This window comes from Leuciscus leuciscus, assembly GCF_965113295.1.
Source record: "Leuciscus leuciscus genome assembly, chromosome: 3".
In the NCBI taxonomy this organism is placed as follows: Eukaryota; Metazoa; Chordata; class Actinopteri; order Cypriniformes; family Leuciscidae; genus Leuciscus; species Leuciscus leuciscus.
The window spans coordinates 67,996,249-68,015,439 of NC_138727.1; the positions used below are offsets into that span (position 1 = coordinate 67,996,249).

Below are 19,191 nucleotides of genomic sequence, written 5' to 3' on the forward strand. Positions count from 1 at the left end.
TGTTGATTACATAGTCATCCTGGACATGTCTGATTCTCTGATCTTAACCCTCTGGGGACCAAAAATGCGCCCGTGCGTTTTGCTCGTTTTTTTTTTTTTTAGCAATGAAAATAAACACTAAATGCTCTGTTAATTTTGATCTTTCATTTTCGTGTAATACATCAATCGATCCTGTTCAGTTTCTATTTTTTTTCTGTATACTCACAATAAAAATAAAGTGTTTTGCTTTTTGACAAATAAAGAAAAATTAACATGATGCGATTTCTGCCTTCTCTCTGTCAGTAAACTCCCATTTGAAACGCGTTCGAAAATGATCTATAACTCCGCGAAAATTCTGTCAAACAGGCAAACAGACCCACGGGCATAAAGCTTGAGATCGCATCTTTTAAATGAAGTCATTTATATAAAAAACAAATATTCTCAGCTTCTGTAATCTGTACAAAAAGAGAGCGACTCCAGTCGAGCTCATTACGAGCCATTCAAAAGTAATTTGACCACTCCCCGGAGAGCGCGTGCTATTCAAACGCAAATTCTGAGAACCATTTCAGACCTGTGAAACGCCCCCACATCAGCTGTAAACAAAGAGGCATAATATAGCCTACCTTATGGAGAAAAGTTTCCTCAGAACAGTGCTGATATGAGGAGCAATATTTCCTGATATGAGGAGCAGATACCGCTGAGGAGTGAGGTAGGCTGTTTTCTTTTCTCAAGTGTTGATGTGGAATAACGTTATGGAATAACGTTAGTGTAGGCCTATGCAAACCGCAAAAAGATGAATCGCATTTCTAGAATATGACTCGCCTTTCTGTGAGATGAATGAAGGGTACATATTTGTAAAGACTGTTTAGCCTAAATATGAATCGCACGTCTGTGTGTGAAAGAATAAACCGCTTTAATCAACTAAACTGCTTTGCTATAGCCTACTGAGATGAGTAAAAATCTACTGAAATATGTTGAAATAAAATGTATTTGTATAAGCAATGTATTAAACTGCAAATTAGCATTTATATGCCCTAATATTTCATAAAAACAACGTTACAGTCAGTCACTTGTTGACTAGATTTGGGTACAGTTTTTAGGCTACTGTAGAATATACTGCCACATCAAATAATCTTTTGTTTAGCAATTTCTGCTCATATCTAACGTTATATATATATATATATATAACTATATATAACTATATTATTTATATATATTATATATATTTATATATATTATATATATATATATTTTCTATATTCAAACTAATGAATACATATGATAAAATGTAGGCCTATAATATTTTTTCTTTTTCTTTTTTACAAAGAAAGAGTACACTTGAAATATTGTTGAAATTGTAATTATTGTTGTAATTGTAACATTTTTAATAAAATAGCAAAACATATTTACAAGATAGATGTAAGCGAAATCTTAAATGGTCAATATAAGTCTAAATACATCTTTTGTCCTTGCATTGTGGCTCAGGCAGTGTCACACCTGAATGAATGGCTGATTATGCAGAGTCATTATGCAGAGTGGGTGGGACATTGTAATCTAAGGTGTAAACTACTCCTCCCCCTCGCATATTGGCTTTCCAAGCAAAACCTGTTTTACACCATTTAAATCAATGTATTTTTTTTGTGAACGATAAAGCAAGACTATTTTCACATAATTTTGAAGCTAGAACTCAAAGGGACAACATCCATTAGTCAAAAGTCTTGTGGACACATATTTAATATGTGTTTTGTGGTCTTAATTCAGCAACTTTCATTTAAATTTTTTCCAATAACCACGCATAAACATTATTTTCTTAAAAATACAAACATCTACATACACGTTGCTCGCATATTATGGTAGCCCTGTTTGTGCTATATAGAGTGAATTTACACCTTTGCCATTAACATGTTTATTAATAACTGAAAAAAGCACAAATGTCAGAGCATGTCAGAACATCTCAAGGACCCCAAAAACAGCTTGGTCCCCAGAGGGTTAACCAGTGTTTAAGCTTTGTATTTATGGGTATTTCATATAAATCATATCTGTAAATCTATAGTGTGAAATACAGCAATGATTCTGTAATTAGTTATTCTGAAGAATATTGAAATAATATAGTGTTTAAAAACTTTTTTTAACACCTGCTTGACTCAGACACACACAGACATCAACAATCAGCACATGAATCTCAATAATGGTGACAATAAAAACTTTCATGTCGCAGTGCATGCTGGGTTCCAGGATTGTATGAAACTCCCAGCATGCACTGCTGCATGAATAAATAAATACAAATAAATTATTGCCACCATTGATGAGAGACATATGAAGATTTTTGATATTTCTGTGTTTCTACAAGACATTGTAGCTCTGTTTCTTTTTTAGGCTGTGCATTATGTGTTAAAAAAAATGATGATTGTAATTTATTGCTATGGTTTCACAGTGGTGGTAATATAACACTTTTGATACAGAATTAAAAAATGAAAGAGATTTAATGTATGAACAGGCTATACACTGATTTTATCATCATAATCAGTATAACTGCAATCATTCACTAACTGTGTGTGTGTGCGCACAAGTGCAATGACACAGTTCATTCAGCCAGTGAAATACTAATGTTAAAAAGTCAAGAGTCAGCATCCCAACTAAAGCAAGCACTGATCTCTATAATGGTAACTTCAAACCAAACATTTTCAATTAAACATCTCAATAACAACTTCTGTAGATGTATGACAGAAATAAAGTCATACTGGTTAATAATAAGTGTAATAATGTGTAATGGCTGGAAGTCAGTTGTAGTTCTTGTGTTTCTCTATTTTCTGTTCGTGTTTTCCTCTTTCCTTCAGTGATTCTGCTTGTTAACAGCAGGTGTTCATCACTAATGCTCAACAATCACTTACATATTCCCTTAATTATCTCACTGCAACACTGCATCAATGTTACTTTTTACTCTTTGTATTGTGGATTTTCCTGTGGGGCTGAAAGGGTTAACAGTGTAAGATAAAAAAGTCACACCCACAAAATGTATGTTAACAGTAATAAACTGTAAGTTATAAGTTGCCAGTAGTTTACTGTAAAATAAATTTTGTGGGTCACCATTGTGCTGAAGAGTAGAGCCTGTGCTTCAGTCCAGGAGAAGATCTACAGACATTGATGATATGCTGCATGTTGCTTTATTTAACAGGCGGTGACTGTGTAGTTGCTGGTCCAGTGGAAATCTCTTTATGTGCAATAGTTTTTTAGTGGTTTCAAATGAAAGAAGTTCACAGTAATACTTTGCTCACGTTATTTATGCATTATACATTTGAGTTAATACATTTAAATGACAGTTGGTCAATTTAAGGCAGTCGGTTTCTGCAAGTGTAATTAGTTAACTTGAATTTTAATTTAGTGCATTTTTACAGAAGCAAACTGTAAATTACAGTAAAGAACTGTACAATTAACAGTATATTACTGGCAACAGTGTTGCCAGTATTTTACTGTAAAAAAAACGGTAAGGTCTAACAGTGTAGCAAACACGGTCCAAGGGTACCTAAAAAGGTAGACTTATATTACGATGAGGACATCTATTATCATTATAATATACTATCTTTATAATCAACTATTATGATTATGGTTTATTATCTTTACAATAGAATACAAAGTTGTAAAGACTGATCGCCTAACTCTTAATGGCACAACTATAGGATAGGCTCTGTAGTTACCGCGGGATTATTTCTACGTCCTGGATAGGATATAAAATAATTTGGAACAGTATTAATTGTGAAAATCCATTACAACAAACATGCACAATACACACCATCACTACGACAATCTTAGAACATCTCTACCTGGCATAGATCATAAGACTATCCAGGCCAAAATTATTCACATCATGCAAATCTATAATACATCATTCACCTTCATACATATAGGACAAGGTAGATTTTTTAAATAATTTCTTTTCAGTATTACAGTCTTTTCAGCTTCCTGTATGTAAACACTGTGCTGTGCATAGGACATGCATGGTTGTGGTCACACATCAATTGATTTAAATCCACAATAAAAAATCGAATTGAGACGTACTCATTAATACAACTGGTCTTTGGACAAAACATTTATTATGTCGGTAACATTTTACAATAATAGTACATGAATAATCATGTACTAATACCTGAATTAATAATTACTTTACTATGAACTAATGATGAGTTAAGACATGTACTAATGAGGAACTAACCTTAACTACGACATGAGTCATATGAATTCCTGCATGAATATACCATCTTAACTACACGTTAGTACATGCTTGTTAATTAATGTATTAGTTAACATTTCGGGTTTAAACTAAATCAAACATGTTCCAGATCAGAAGAAAGATGTACTAAAAGGGCACAATGTAAAACTGTTCATAAATTTGACACCAGCAACTGTCACAAACATCAGTGAATGACACTAGATGTCTTGCAATGTTTACATTTAACCTTACTCATTGAACACACAATGATGCATTCATCATTAAAAACGATTTAATCTCATTCTGTTTTAAGTGATTCCACTGCTGCCATCAAGAGTGAAATACCTACACTAACATGCAGATGCAATTTTCAAAATTAAAATCAGTGTTAGCACAGATGATGGTTATGTGGTTATTTTATGGATTGGTTTACTGTCTTTATATCATAATGCAGTCGGATGTTAGTCAGTTAGGGTTCTTGCTCTTCTTTTGGGACACTAAATGTGTCCATTTTCTAGAGAAAGTTTGATTTAGTTTACCCCGAAATGTTAATTAATACATTAATTAACAAGCATGTACTAACGTGTAGTTAAGATGGTATATTCATGCAGGAATTCATATGACTCATGTCGTAGTTAAGGTTAGTTCCTCATTAGTACATGTCTTAACTCATCATTAGTTCATAGTAAAGTAATTATTAATTCAGGTATTAGTACATGATAATTCATGTACTATTATTGTAAAGTGTTACCATGTCCAGTCGTTAGCATTGTTGCAAACCAGGAGGGCCCCCTAGTTTCCAACAAATGACTAATGACAATAAAACATGATCGAAACAGTTAGATCTAAAATGCAGGCATTTCTATTGGTCACCTATACAATTTCCAGTCAGGCCTGCACTATTGAGTGTGACTTAGCCTGCACATCAAATGCAGAGGATGATTACACAAGTTAAACCAGAGAATTTAAATCTCTGTTTCTATACATTTCATTCTCTAACTGAACGTATTAAAACTTTAGGTTTCATTAATGATTTGCACTTTAAACAACCAACGTAGACAATTTTATAATTATGAAATTGTGTATTTCCACGTTTAATTATGTGATATAGTCTAATTATGCATACCGCTGGTAAATATTCTAGCTATGGTGACTTTCTGCTACCCTTCCTTAATTTAACCAGACCAAGTCTAAATTCCACTACCAGATCACTGCGGTAGTGAAGAACTTGGTGATCAAATGAGACCGGCTCACTAAATATATGATTCTGAAAAAGAGACCTTATTTACCACTCGTACTTTAGACTTTTGAGTTTCACATTTTTGAGTACATCATGTCTTGTTATTTTGTGTTCTTGTGTTTATCCAATAACTTTTTTCTCATCTTACAATAACCACAAATACATTAGTGTTCAATTATTGCATGGTCATTCAGAAGTTGTTCAGGTGTCTCACACGCAATGGAGCGTCATCAGCGAAATGATTCCTTCAACGATGGAGTTCTGATCTGCCCGGCAAATGAAACCTTCTGCTTGAAGGTGACCGAGGACTTCTCAAAGGGTCGGTTAAAACATCCTAGGCAGGACGCAGATGTTTCCGCAAAGCGTTATAATGATACTTTCCACTGACACTTTCTGATCATGCTGACCAACACAAACAGACTTGATCATTCTACAGACTGAATACCACCGCAACCAAGTGCTGGTGGAAGCAAACCCGGCCAAGAGAGTCATGTGGCACCCTGTCCAGCTTGCTGTTATTTCAGGTGACGACTGGATTCCTGCACCAACCCACTAACGCTGCAAACTACAGGGGTCAGCCCTATGAACACTCAAAGAATAACACTGAAAATGTGGAAACAGGAAAATGTCCAAAAATGTCCCATTAGGTCGATCTAAATCTGTCCCAAGGGGCCAGGGGCCGTCTGTAAGGACTGATTTTTCTGCTAAGACCAAACTCACCCTGAAATAAAGCCATAAAACGCACCCTGGACAAAATATAGCAAAGACAGAGCACAGGACAGACCTGCATTATTGAGTGTGACTTAGCCAGTCCAAACTTTTCTTCTTCCTTATCTCTGCATCCCACTCTCCCTCCTCCCTTCCTCTTCCCGCGAGTTAAGTCACCAAAAGTTCACTAAGAATGTCTATATATCACATATGATGTAACTTGTGAATCTATTGTTTTTCCTTTTCATGTTTGGTATCATTTTAAGTGTTGATTGGTAAAATGGTCTTAATTTCATTGCAGTCATTGGTTTAATGAGAAAGATTGAGAACTTAGGAGAATCCTGTTCTCCTCTCTGGGTGATGACTCTTCAAGATATCTCCCGAAACCAGGTGCCACCCCCTGGGCTACATGAATTGACCCAGAAATATTGGTATAACTCGTTTGTTCTGGTCTGGGTATTTAAGGGTAGGTGACAGAGCAGTCTTTGGGACCCTTTACCAGGAACGACCCCCATACAGTGCGGTTTCAGTGTTTTCCCATTGGAAAATACTCACACACCACTGTGTGTCTCTGTCAGGAATGCATTGCTTACTTTTAGAGTCATCTTTGAGTAAATTATGTCATGTATTTATTATTTCTGGATTGGCTTTTAATCATTTACTTCTGTAATTGGCAGGATACATTTTTACCTGACAAATAAATGTTACATCTTGATTTATTCTGAAGTTTTCTGAAATCATTATTTTAGTAGACTATGAGGAGGCTGGTGCTACCGCAGCTCTGTGTCCAGGATAGGTCAAACTAAAGGCACATATGAACGGAGCAGTAGGCACGTCATCTGAAGACCTGTTGAGTTCTGTCTATCACTGACTTGGCAAGTTGTACGGAAGTGGCTAAATAAACTACACTTTTTTGTATGCGTGAGCAGTAGGCAACCGACTTAAGAGGTAAAAGCAAACCCTGCACTCTTTGACCAAGATCAGACAGGCGAGGCTCTGTCCGGGAGATCCACGTAAACCCAGGGCGTGTGACTCTGTGTGGCATCGGGTCCCTCAATGAATGAATAATTGAAAGTATGGGATACTCAGAATAATCAAAGATCTAAATTAATTCATAATCAATATTTATGACTATTTTCTAATAAGAAACACAATCTAAATTTGATTATCATTTGAAATTGGAGTCAGATTAAGCGTAGAGCTAAAGTAATATTGAAACTAAATTCCAGTAAATTAAGTGGACTTCACTGGAGCGCTGTAAAGACATCCACGCATTATTCCGTCGCCAGGCCGTTGGATTCCGTCATTTGGCCAATGGGTGGTCCTTACAAAGAGCTGTATTATTTTATTCTGAGCTTTATAAAAGTGAACATACAGAGGAAGATGAGCTGGCCAGCTCTTTTTATATGGGTTTGCCTAAAGTTTCAGAGGAGACCAATTCTTGGCTTGAGAGGCCGCGTTCAGCATCTGAACTGCATGTTGCTCTGCGGAGCATGGATTGCGGTAAGGCCCCGGGAATTGATGGTCTACCAATTGAGTTTTCTAAAACGTTTTGGTCAGTGCTGGGGGGTGATTTGCTGTGTGTGCTCAATGATAGTCTGGTTGCTACCTTTGAGCTGCAAGGAGGGCATTCATTACCCTGTTACCCACAAAAAGGTGATTTAAAAAGAAATGAAGAACTGGCGCCCTGTTTCACTTTTGTGCTCTGATTTAAAGCTCTTTTCTAAAGCTTTGGCCATTAGGTTGAGGGAGGTAGTTGGGCAGGTTATTCATCGTGATCAAAGTTACTGTGTGCCTAACAGGTCTATTTTTGATAATGTTTATCTAATTCAGGATATTTTGGATGTCTCTAGGCTATTGGACATAGACACTGGTCTCATTTCTCTAGAATGGGTTGAGCACAGCTATCTCTGGCGCACGCTAGAGGAGTTCAGGTTCAGCTCTGGTTTTATCGCCATGATTAGGGTTTTGTACCAGGATGTTGAGAGTGTACTGAAAATGAATGGTGGTCTTAGTGCTTCTTTTAAAATTAACAGGGGTATTAGACAAGGTTGTGCACTTTCAGGAATGTTGTATGCTCTTGCCATTGAACCATTATTGGTTAAGATCAGAGAAAGCATTGAAGGTTGGACCATACCTTGCTCTGGAACCAATTTTAAGTTGTCTGCATATGCAGATGATATTATTGTTTTGGTCAAAGGGCAAAATGATGGTGATCTTCTTAAAGAAATTTTCGACAAATTTGGTATAATTTCCTCTGCAAAAGTGAAGCCATAGTAAGTGGTAAATGGTCCCATGGTCTTCCTAAACTACCAGGTGGTTTGTCCTGGAAAAGAGATGGGTTAAAATATTTAGGATTATATGTTGGCAACAATTCAATGTTAGACAAAAATTGGGAAGGAGTTTTAGAAAACTGAAAGGGGCGATTTTAGAGGGAGGGTTGTAATAATTAATAACCTGGTGGCTTCAGTTTTGTTGCATCATTTGGCCAGCATCGATCCTCCAAATGGACTTTTGAGTAAAATTAAAGCCAGTATGGTGGACTTTTTTTGGAGCACTTTTTTATTGGATACTGCAGATCATACTTTTTCTACCCAGAGATGAAGGAGGACAAGGACTTATCCATTTGCCCAGCAGAGGGCAGCCTTTCAACTTCTGTTTATTCAAAGGTACCTCACAGGACCTAAGGATCTAGTCTGGAGAAAAGTGGCTGATGTTATCTTTAATCAAGCAGGCAGAATGGGAGTGAACTCTGTTTTGTTTTTGATGGACTTGAGTAAGCTGCAGTGCAACGGGCTGACTCCTTTTTATAAGGGACTTTTTAAAGTTCAGAGGTTGAGGCGATTTCCTCCTTGTACTGGCTTTTGGAGGAACCTCTTGTACATGGAGCTCGGCTTGATGTTACTTGTGAAGTTACACCTGGACTGCTTCATTGTTTAATTACCACTAAGACATTAAAACTGCATCATTTGTTGGATGTTGCTGGTTCTGGTTTAAATAATGCTCAGTCCATGGCCTCATTTCTAGGTGTGTGGTCGGTACGGCATGTAGAAAAAATTAGGATGAAAATAATCTGTTAATTGATTTTTATAATGGGAAACTGGTTCCTAATAATACAGATCCCTTTCCAAGTATTTATCTTAGTCCCAATCTCAAATAACTGTCTGGACCTTTTCTGAACCTGAGGGGGTTAGAAGGGTTAAGTTTGCAGGATGTTCAGAGTAAGGTTTTGTATAAATGTCTTGTAAAAGTTTTAAATAAAGCAAATTTAAAAGAACGCAGTGATACAGTGTGGAGAGAGAAATTGGGAATAGATGATGAAAATAAACATGTTTGGAGAGTTTTATACAAACCACCAATTGAAAAACGCACAGGTGATATTCAATGGAGAGTTTTACACGGCGCAGTTGCTGTAAATGCATTTGTGAGCTTATTAATCCTAACGTATCAAGTGATTGTCCTTTTTGTAAAATGAGAAAAACAAAATAGAAGGTAGAGAAGGACAACATGTGATTATTGTATTTAAAAATATGGTAATAGCAAAGGGTTATGTTTGATTTGAAGTTCTATAAACTGATGAATGATTTAGAAAGTTTTTTGCACAAATGGTGTTTTATTGGAGCTATTTGTACAGTTGAAGAAGAAATGTTGATTTTTACTACCATATTACAATAAGTCTTGATTTTTGAACCTCTTTTTTATTTTTTTGGATAATGTGATTGGATGTTTTGCTGACGTTGTAATGATATAAATAAAGTGTGTTATATAAATAAACTCAAAACTCTCTCTCTGTCTCTCAGGTAACATTTTACATATATGCTGGGTACAATTAATGGTATAAGTTATCATCTTCTCATACATCTATTTTGTGACAATTTTAAGTGTAACCATAACCATATTTTGTCATTAAACCCTTTCAATTACAAATAATGTTTGTAAATAGTTTTGATTTGGTATTGACTTTGAAGTGCTACATATTGCAATACAGTACCATCACTCTCTATAGCAAGACTCTCTCACATATTTAGCTATTGTAACTGCGCTTATTTCCGTCGTTGGTATCAGTGGCAGTGGGTGGAATAGACACGAAATGTGCAGTTTTCTACCATCCTGCTGATAATGTTTCTTTAGTCATTCTGCAATCTTGCAGACTGAACCCCTGCAGGAAATCCACCCTTACACATAAATATAACTATACATAGTTACTATAAATAGTATTGCACATAATTTATATTGCAACAGTTTAAAGAGGAAGTGACCTAGACATGAGAGAGATTTTCTGAGCCCTTATTCTAGAAAATCTGTCTGTGTCTAGAAAACACACAATCTAGTGTGTGTGTGTGTGTGTGTGTGTGTGTGTTTGTGTGTGTGTGTGTGTGTGTACCTACTTGATATTATGTTTATGACACATTTGAGCTAAACCTGACAAAACCTCAGTTTAAGGGCATCCTCATTTGTAAAAGCTTGATTTAAAAAGAAATGATTGTAAAAATGCAGAAGTTTGTATCCAGTTATTTTAGCTGTCTGTTTTGCTGACCTGGTATTTGGTATTATATTATTTTAATTTAACTGATATCATAAACACACTGGTTTGTAGTGCAAATAGTTTGACTGCACTTCTAACACACTGTTCTGTACAAGTATTTGTATGTTTTCTATGGTCTCGCCCATTCACAGGAAACTGCTTGCTTCTGCATGGATGTGAAAACAATAGAAGTCTGTAGAATATCCCTTTTATGTATGTGTGTGTGTGTGTGTGTGTTGCTTTTCCAGCAACATAGTTTAGGTGTGGGATCCGGGCTGAAGAGATCGGTTAAACCCTGGTAGTAAGATTGTATTTCTGAAACTTGACAGAGCAGCCATCAAGTGTTTCTAGGTATTTCTAGGTGTTACTAGGTTTCTAGACAGTATTATAGGTAACTACGTGCTGAGGATGTTTGTCCAATAATTAGACACTCTGTTTTTTCAGAATTAAGTAGTAGGAAATTAATAGTCATCCAATGTACAGAGTGAACAGCAATGGTCCTAGTACTAAGCCTTGTGGTACATAACTTACTGAACCATGGCCATACTGAACTTGTGATCGATAAGACGTCTCTTCATTTACTGCTACAAACTGATAACGGTCAGATAATTATGTAAGCATTTAAACCATGCTAATGCAATTCCACTAATGCCAACATAATTTTCGAGTCTATTTAAAAGAATGTTGTGGTCGATAGTGTCAAACGCAGCACTAAGATCGAGTAACACTAATAGCGAGATACAACCACGATCGGATGATAAGAGCAAATCATTTGTGACTCTAAGAGAGCTGTCTCTGTGCTATGGTACGGTCTAAATCCTGACTGGAAATCCTCACAGATATCATTTCTTTCTAAAAAGGCACATAGTTGTGAGGATGCTGACTTTTCTAATATCTTTGACAGAAAAGGTAGATTCGAGATCGGCCTGTAATTGACTAATTCTGCAGGATCAAGTTGTGTTTTTTAACAAGAGGTTTAATCATAGCAAGCTTAAAAGTTTTTGGTACATATCCTTTTAAGATATGATCCATATGATTTTAAGAAGAGGATCTATGACCTCTGGAAGCATCTCTTTCAGTAGCTTAGTCGGTATAGGGTCTAACATACATGTTGTCGATTTAGATGATTTAACAAGTTTAGTAAATTCTTCCTCTCCTATAGACCTTATGCACCAGAGAAACAAGGGCGCCGCCATCTTTGGAAAATTGTCTTTTAACTTCCGTTTTGCGGTCGCTCTGTATATTTATATGGCATTTCTGTCCAGGAGTAATTCGTTTTTTAAGTGGATTTACTTAATGTAAAGTTAACGAAAGTTATCATGAGGACTGTAATGTTTAAAGCAGATGACTTAACAAATTTAAATCGACCGGGAAGATTTTAAAACGAGCCGTTCATTAATAAACACACAAAACGCTGTGAAAATACAGACCGGAAGTCAAAAGACAATGAGCGCAGCGCTGAAAAGGGGCAGAGCTACATAAGGTCTATAGCAACGAATGAATAAAATTTTTCCTCAGGGAGACTACAATGCACTGCCTTATGCGATACTGTAGTAGACGGTTGCATAGTTATCATTTTCTCCCTGATATTATCAATCTTGCAAGTAAAGCAGTTCATAAAGTCATTACTGCTGTGCTGCTTGGAAACGTCAGAAGTTGAAGCTTTATTTCTTGTTAATTCTGCGCCCTGAAGCACTTGAGGTGGCGGGGTTGGCAGAATGACTCCCTGAGGGCACGGAAGAGAAATGCGCACCGTATAGTGAGGTTTTAACCACTTCCCCCCAGAGGACACTGCCCTCAGAGGCCTGACACCACTGGCATCAGGACCTGTTCCCTGAAGCCTTCTTGGAGATATTGACAGTCCTATAGGGCTGACAGGACCAGCAACTACACAGTCACCGTCTGTTAAATAAAGCAAGATGCAGCAAATCATCAATGTCTGTAGATCTTCTCCTGGACTGAAGCACAGGCTCTGCTCTTCAAAAAACTAAATTTTACAGTTAACTATACCAGTTTTATAACTTACAGTTTATTACTGCTAAAATACATTCAGTGGGTGTGACTTCTTTTCTTACACTGTTAACCCTTTCAGCCCCATAGGGAAATCCACAATACAAAGAGTAAAAGTAACATTGATGCAGTGTTGCAGTGAGGTAATTAAGTGAATATGTTGAATAATAAGTGAATAAGTAAAATAAGTGAATGTTGAGCATTAGTGATGAACACCTGCTGTTAACAAGCAGAATCACTGAAGGAAAGAGGAACACAAGAACAGAAAATAGAGAAACACAAGAAATACACCTGACTTTATTTCTGTCATACATCTCAGAAGATGTTATTGAGATGTTTAATTAAAAATGTTTGGTTTGAAGTTACCATTGTAGAGATCAGTGCTTGCTTTAGTTGGGTTCTGGATCTTTTTAACATTAATTTCTCTCTTACTGCTTGAACTGTGTTTTTGCAGGTCACACTTGTGCACACACACATGGTTTATGAATGATTGCAGTTATATTGATTATGATGCGAAAATCATCATATCTCCTGTTCGTTCACTAATCTCATTCAGAGATTAATCCTGTATCAAAAGTGTTACATTAGCACCACTGTGAAACTACAGCAATGAGTTACAATGATTTTTTTTAACACATCATGCACAGAGCTACTCTGTATTGTAGAAACACAGAGATATCAAAACTTAGAACGTCAATCTCAACCATGGTGGCAATATTTTTATTTTTATTTTATTCATGCAGCAGTGCATGCTGGGAGTTTTATACTATCCTGGAACCCAGCATGCATTGCGACATGACTCTTTTGATTGCCACCATTGTTGAGATTCATGTGCTGATTGTTGATGTCTGCGTGTGTGTCTGAGTCAAGCGAGAGTTGAAAATGTTTTAATGCATTAAATGATTTCAATATTCTTCAGAATAATTGGTTACAGAAATATTGCTGTATTTCATGTTGTAGATTAACAGATATACGATAAATATTAATTTAGTCCAGTTATTGAAAGTCTAGAAAGAATTTCCACGACACACCTGATCATCTTCCTCTTGGCTTTTTCTTGCCATAACAACAGTGTTTTACAAACTCACAGTTAAAGGACAACTCCAAAGTAGTCGATTGTCGAGTTCACGCTCATATGTTTAGTTACCTATGAACTCGACAATCGATTACTATGGACTTCGACCGAAAACAGGATGTAAATACAGGTACGTGCGCTAGCTGAAATAACATCATTTTTATTGATATCTTTCACATCTACTGCAGTCAGATTCACCCGTGTTCACTCTGAAGGAATCACTCACATGACCTGTGCACTTGTAATGACACATCAAGGATGTTAAGAGGCTAAAAGCAGGTATAAAACTTGCCCCATTGAAGTCAACAGGGTGCAAATTTTAAAAAGAGGATAACACGGTGTAGGCAACACAGATTTTTGTCGTTGTTCTCTGTACTGACAGCACTCCAAATGTACAAAAAATTGACCGGAGTTCTCCTTTAAAGCAGCCAGAGAAAAACTAATGTTATAAAGTCAAGGGTCAAGAGCCCAACTAAAGCAAACACTGATCTCCATCATGGTGACAACAAACTTTATTATTTTCAATAAAATATCAACAACTAAATATCTGTTAATTCTCAACAAGAACTTTTGTACATGTATGAAAGAAATAATGTTAAACTGGTTTGTAAACTGGTTTCACACTCGGTGGCTGGAAGTCAGTTGTAGTTCTTGTGTTTCTCTTTTTTCTGTTGTTGTTTCTCTGTCCTTCAGTGATTCTGCTTATCAGGTGTTCATCAGTGTCTCAATTCACTCACTTCTTTTCATTCACTCTGTCAAGGGGACTATCTTAGTGAACTAATGTAGGGAATAGTGAATGAGGGAATAGGGTGTGATCGGGAAAACAGCCTCTGAGTATATTCCTGTAGGCTATTTTTGTTTTCTATGGAAATTGGCATGAAATTGTATGATATTGTCAGAATTTGGCCTTTTTTTACAGCAAGGGTTAACAGTGTATGTTTCCATTGGACACTCATTAATCATCACATGTGTTCGTCATTGTCTCATCATCACAGTGTATTTAAGTTCCTCTTTGTGCTTGTATTGTTTGTGTCTTGTTAAGCGCTGTGCGTTACCTGCTATTTGAGTTTGTTTTGTAAAATAATACTTTGTTTTGGAAACTTTTTCATCCTTCTCTTCATCCTCTGAACCTTTACCATTTAATAATTAATAGGATTTAATTAAAATAAATAATTGTATTTGCTCAGCAGCAGCGTAGCAGATCCCGGCCACCAAAGTTAAGCCTATTTTCCATGCCCCATTCCAATGAATAAGAGTTGTCACGACTAAAACTAAATTTTAATAAACTGGTCTTTAAATAAAGTTAATTTTATCTGCATCTCAATTCAAGCAGAAGATAATACAATTATATTTTATTAACAACATTAATGTGCAAAAACCTATTTATTACAGGGAAAACTGTAATATATCTACTCTTACTACTGTCAAATTTCTAATAAACAAACATGTAATATTACTGGTAACTGCAAATATTAATGCATTTTAATGCAACAAATCAGTGTTATACAGTGGTTATACCATTCGTTTCTTAAGAGGGTTGAAAGACTTGTGCGTTTTACAGAACGGGCTCTTTTAGAAAACCCATCTAACACATCTAAATGAACACATATTGCTTTACATAAAGTTATAATGACTCTAGACTGAAACAAACACGTCAAGAAAACTGTAGCATTATTAACTTTACGGATGATCTATATGTTAAAAATTAACCTCTCACCCCATATGAAGAGAATCCAGCTGTGCGTCTCCATCCTGATGTTTCTGAGCTGGTCTGTGGGAGATTCCTGTTTTATTTCTTCAGTCACTCCTTTTGGATCAGAGTCAGAACTCCTGCGCTGTGTGTGTGTGTGTGTGTGTGTGTGTGTGTAATAATCTATGATTGTTTTCATTACACGGCCAATATAATCAGCATTACAGATTCTCTGGCTGATTCTGAATGCCCTCACTGAGGCCAGAGCAGGATTTGATCTCAGAGGTACATTTTACTGTCAGTGAATAGCAATTAAATCACTTTTCCAGTAGATAAGCCAGTAGAGTAATTATTGTTCTGAGTTCCGACACGCGAAGTGAAGCATTCACGAGACGAGACTGGAAAGAAAGTGAAAGTAAAACTCTCTTTCTTTCCAGTCTGGTCTCGTGAATGCTTCACTTCGCGTGTCGGAACTCAGAACACTAATTACTGGTTTATGGAAGTTCACGTCCATTTACTAATATATTTATATACAGTAGGCCTATAGCCTATATTAAATTATCATATACTTTGCCACATAAACAGTATAAAAACCACAAAAAAATTAGAGCACCATTTACTTGCCTTAAACAACTTTGTTGGCATTATTATAATTGTTGTTGTTGTTACATATAATTTATTGAAGAATCAAAAATACAAAACTGGTGTGCACATCCCAAACACCCAGATTGGGCTCAGGTGCAGGACATCATATCATTTACATATAATTTATTGCCACACTTTATTGTACTTTATTATAAAAATGTGAATTATATTATCAGACGACTGAACACATGAGCGCTGTCAGGCTGTTGTGGTTGATGTATAAACAGCTGAGCTGCGCACACGGGTTATGGCTGCTGTAAATGTAACCTGTCACATGATGGCGCTGTTTTCTACACTCTTGAACCTTTCAATAGCCCTACTCAATAGTTTTAGGCCTTTTTGCAAATGTTTCAATCAAGTTAGCTGTTTTAGAGGGCGTTTACTCATTTTGAGCCTAGTTTTAAACACAATTTGTAATATGTGTCTATGCTGTGGCACCGTTTATCACGTGTAGACCCTCATTCATCTTGCCAGTAGGGGCACTGCTTTCCGACTCCAGTTTTTCCTGAGGCTCCTTGTTAGGCCCGCAGACCTTGTCTGGAGACCCTTAGCTAGAACCATAGTGATCCGAGGCGGGAATTTGGGTCTTGCTGAGCCTTTGTTTTTAATGGACCTGAGTGCTAAAAAAAACTCCCAAAGTTTTACCATGGACTGTTCACTGTTCAAGAGAGTGGCAAGCTGTGAGTCCCTGTCATGGCTGTTGAAAGAGCCAGTGGTGCATGGCACTCGCTTCAACGTAGAACACATAACAGGACCCTTCGTGGTGCAGTGGTTCTGTGCGGCTGAGATTGTTACACTGAGACATGTGGTTGACGATCAGGTTCATAGGACAAATGCCTTGATTGCGGTTCTCTGTTCCTCTTTTAAAATGAATGCGCTGCCGATATCTTCTATAACAGACGCGATGGCGGAATCTACACATCTCAATTCTCCAGCGGCAGCCATCTTTGTTGTAAACGAATTCAACCCAAGCGCTCTTTGGTGACGTGGATGATTACGTTACTGTTGATCATCTGTCCATCATCGTATAAAGCCCGCCCTGACAATTTAATTGGTTCGAACAGCTCTGGTTCGAGCATAGTTGCTCCACAATGGATCAAGTCCAGACCGAACTTCCCGACCTCAAATGTTGTGGGCGGGGCTAAGTTCGGCTGGCATCCAGGCTAACAAATTTTTCTAAGCATTTGTTTATTCTTGGTTTCAAAAACATCAGTCTCTTGTATCAGGCTCAGACTCACATATTATAAACAAATTTATTTGTAAAATTATTGAATATTCATTTCTCTTTTTTCAAAAACATCAATACTTAGGCTGAATCCCAATTCTCTGTCTTACCTCTTCCCCTTACCCCTTCCCCTTAGTTTTTCACGCTCACGTGAGAGTAAGGGCTATCCCAATTCTCATTTTGATCTAGGGGTAGGGCTAAGGGGAAGGGGTAGATACCCCTTAAAACCAAGAATTTTCGCGAGCTTACTTGAAACCAAGGGGTACCCAGAATGCACTGCGCAACCGGCAACAATGGCGGGCATACCATCAAGAGAGTCCCATAAATGTAAGTATTTTTCGGCTTAAATGATTGATTGAAAAATTATGACAGTCTTGTTTTGTGCTCTACACAGTCATGCACATATATATTTGCAACCATGTTGTTAATTGAAATGTTTTTAAACGTTTTTAAAAATCGCTAGTCTGCTACGCTAGGCTATGCTAACGATACATTGCTGTTTTGCACAATCAGTCCCACATTTCTCAGACTGGCCTTGAAAGGACTCCATGTCTACAGTTTTAACTAAACTACAGGTCCTTCTCAATAAATTAGCATATTGTGATAAAGTTCATTATTTTCCATAATGTAATAATAAAAATTAAACTTTCATATATTTTAGATTCATTGCACACCAACTGAAATATTTCAGGTCTTTTATTGTTTTAATACTGATGATTTTGGCATACAGCTCATGAAAACCCAAAATTCCTGTCTCAAAAAATTAGCATATCATGAAAAGGTTCACTAAACGAGCTATTAACCTAATCATCTGAATCAACTAATTAACTCTAAACACCTGCAAAAGATTCCTGAGGCTTTTAAAAACTCCCAGCCTGGTTCATATCTCAAAACCGCAATCATGGGTAAGACTGCTGACCAGAATGCCATCATTGACACCCTCAAGCAAGAGGGTAAGACACAGAAAGAAATTTCTGAACGAATAGGCTGTTCCCAGAGTGCTGTATCAAGGCACCTCAGTGGGAAGTCTGTGGGAAGGAAAAAGTGTGGCAAAAAACGCTGCACAACGAGAAGAGGTGACCTGACCCTGAGGAAGATTGTGGAGAAGGACCGATTCCAGACCTTGGGGGACCTGCGGAAGCAGTGGACTGAGTCTGGAGTAGAAACATCCAGAGCCACCGTGCACAGGCGTGTGCAGGAAATGGGCTACAGGTGCCGCATTCCCCAGGTCAAGCCACTTTTGAACCAGAAACAGCGGCAGAAGCGCCTGACCTGGGCTACAGAGAAGCAGCACTGGACTGTTGCTCAGTGGTTGCTCAAATTTTGCATGTCATTCGGAAATCAAGGTGCCAGAGTCTGGAGGAAGACTGGGGAGAAGGAAATGCCAAAATGCCTGAAGTCCAGTGTCAAGTACCCACAGTTACCCCTTTTCCACCAAGGCAGAGCTGGTGCTGGTTCGGAGCCAGAGCCTAGTTTCAAATCGGTTCTTTGTTTTTCCACCGCCAAAGCACCAGCTCCGAACCAGTAAAACTGGTTCTTAAGTAGCACCAAATCATTGCAGGGTCTAGAACGGAGCCAAGAAAGAACCGCTTGCGTCAGAGGCTGGGGGCGGGGTTATCGTGGCCAACAAGACTGAAGAGAAACTTGTGACCGCCATTTTTAAATAGCAGCTAGTCGAGCTAATAGCGGCTCGATTATAATATCCGTCTATGTAAGTTACGGCGAGCTGCACGGACGCGTTGGACTCACCGTGTTTGGATGCCGATTTATTTTCGCAAACCCATGAGCATCCATAGTAACGCAACGTCTATTATTGTTGATGCCTTGTTCGAGATGCATCGGAGCAGCGTGGACCGATCAGAGCTGCGGGAGTGTTTGGAGATCATA

At 37.4% G+C, this 19,191-nt stretch overlaps 1 protein-coding gene, 1 long non-coding RNA gene and 1 pseudogene across 3 annotated transcripts in view; 1 reads left to right on the forward strand and 2 right to left on the reverse strand.

Moving 5' to 3' along the window:
* Positions 1 to 15,556, reverse strand: part of LOC309495711 — a 28,652-nt gene extending 13,096 nt beyond the window's left edge. The window contains exon 1 of the long non-coding RNA XR_014204803.1: positions 15,462 to 15,556. This is a non-coding gene — a long non-coding RNA (uncharacterized lncRNA). The remainder of the gene's footprint in view (positions 1 to 15,461) is intronic.
* The window catches only part of LOC309495688 (integrin alpha-M-like), a 264,013-nt pseudogene that overhangs the window by 69,882 nt on the left and 174,940 nt on the right, over positions 1 to 19,191 (reverse strand). The window lies entirely within an intron of this gene.
* The window catches only part of LOC309495698 (uncharacterized protein), a 58,326-nt gene that overhangs the window by 16,553 nt on the left and 22,582 nt on the right, over positions 1 to 19,191 (forward strand). The gene's annotated exons all lie outside the window — the stretch shown is intronic.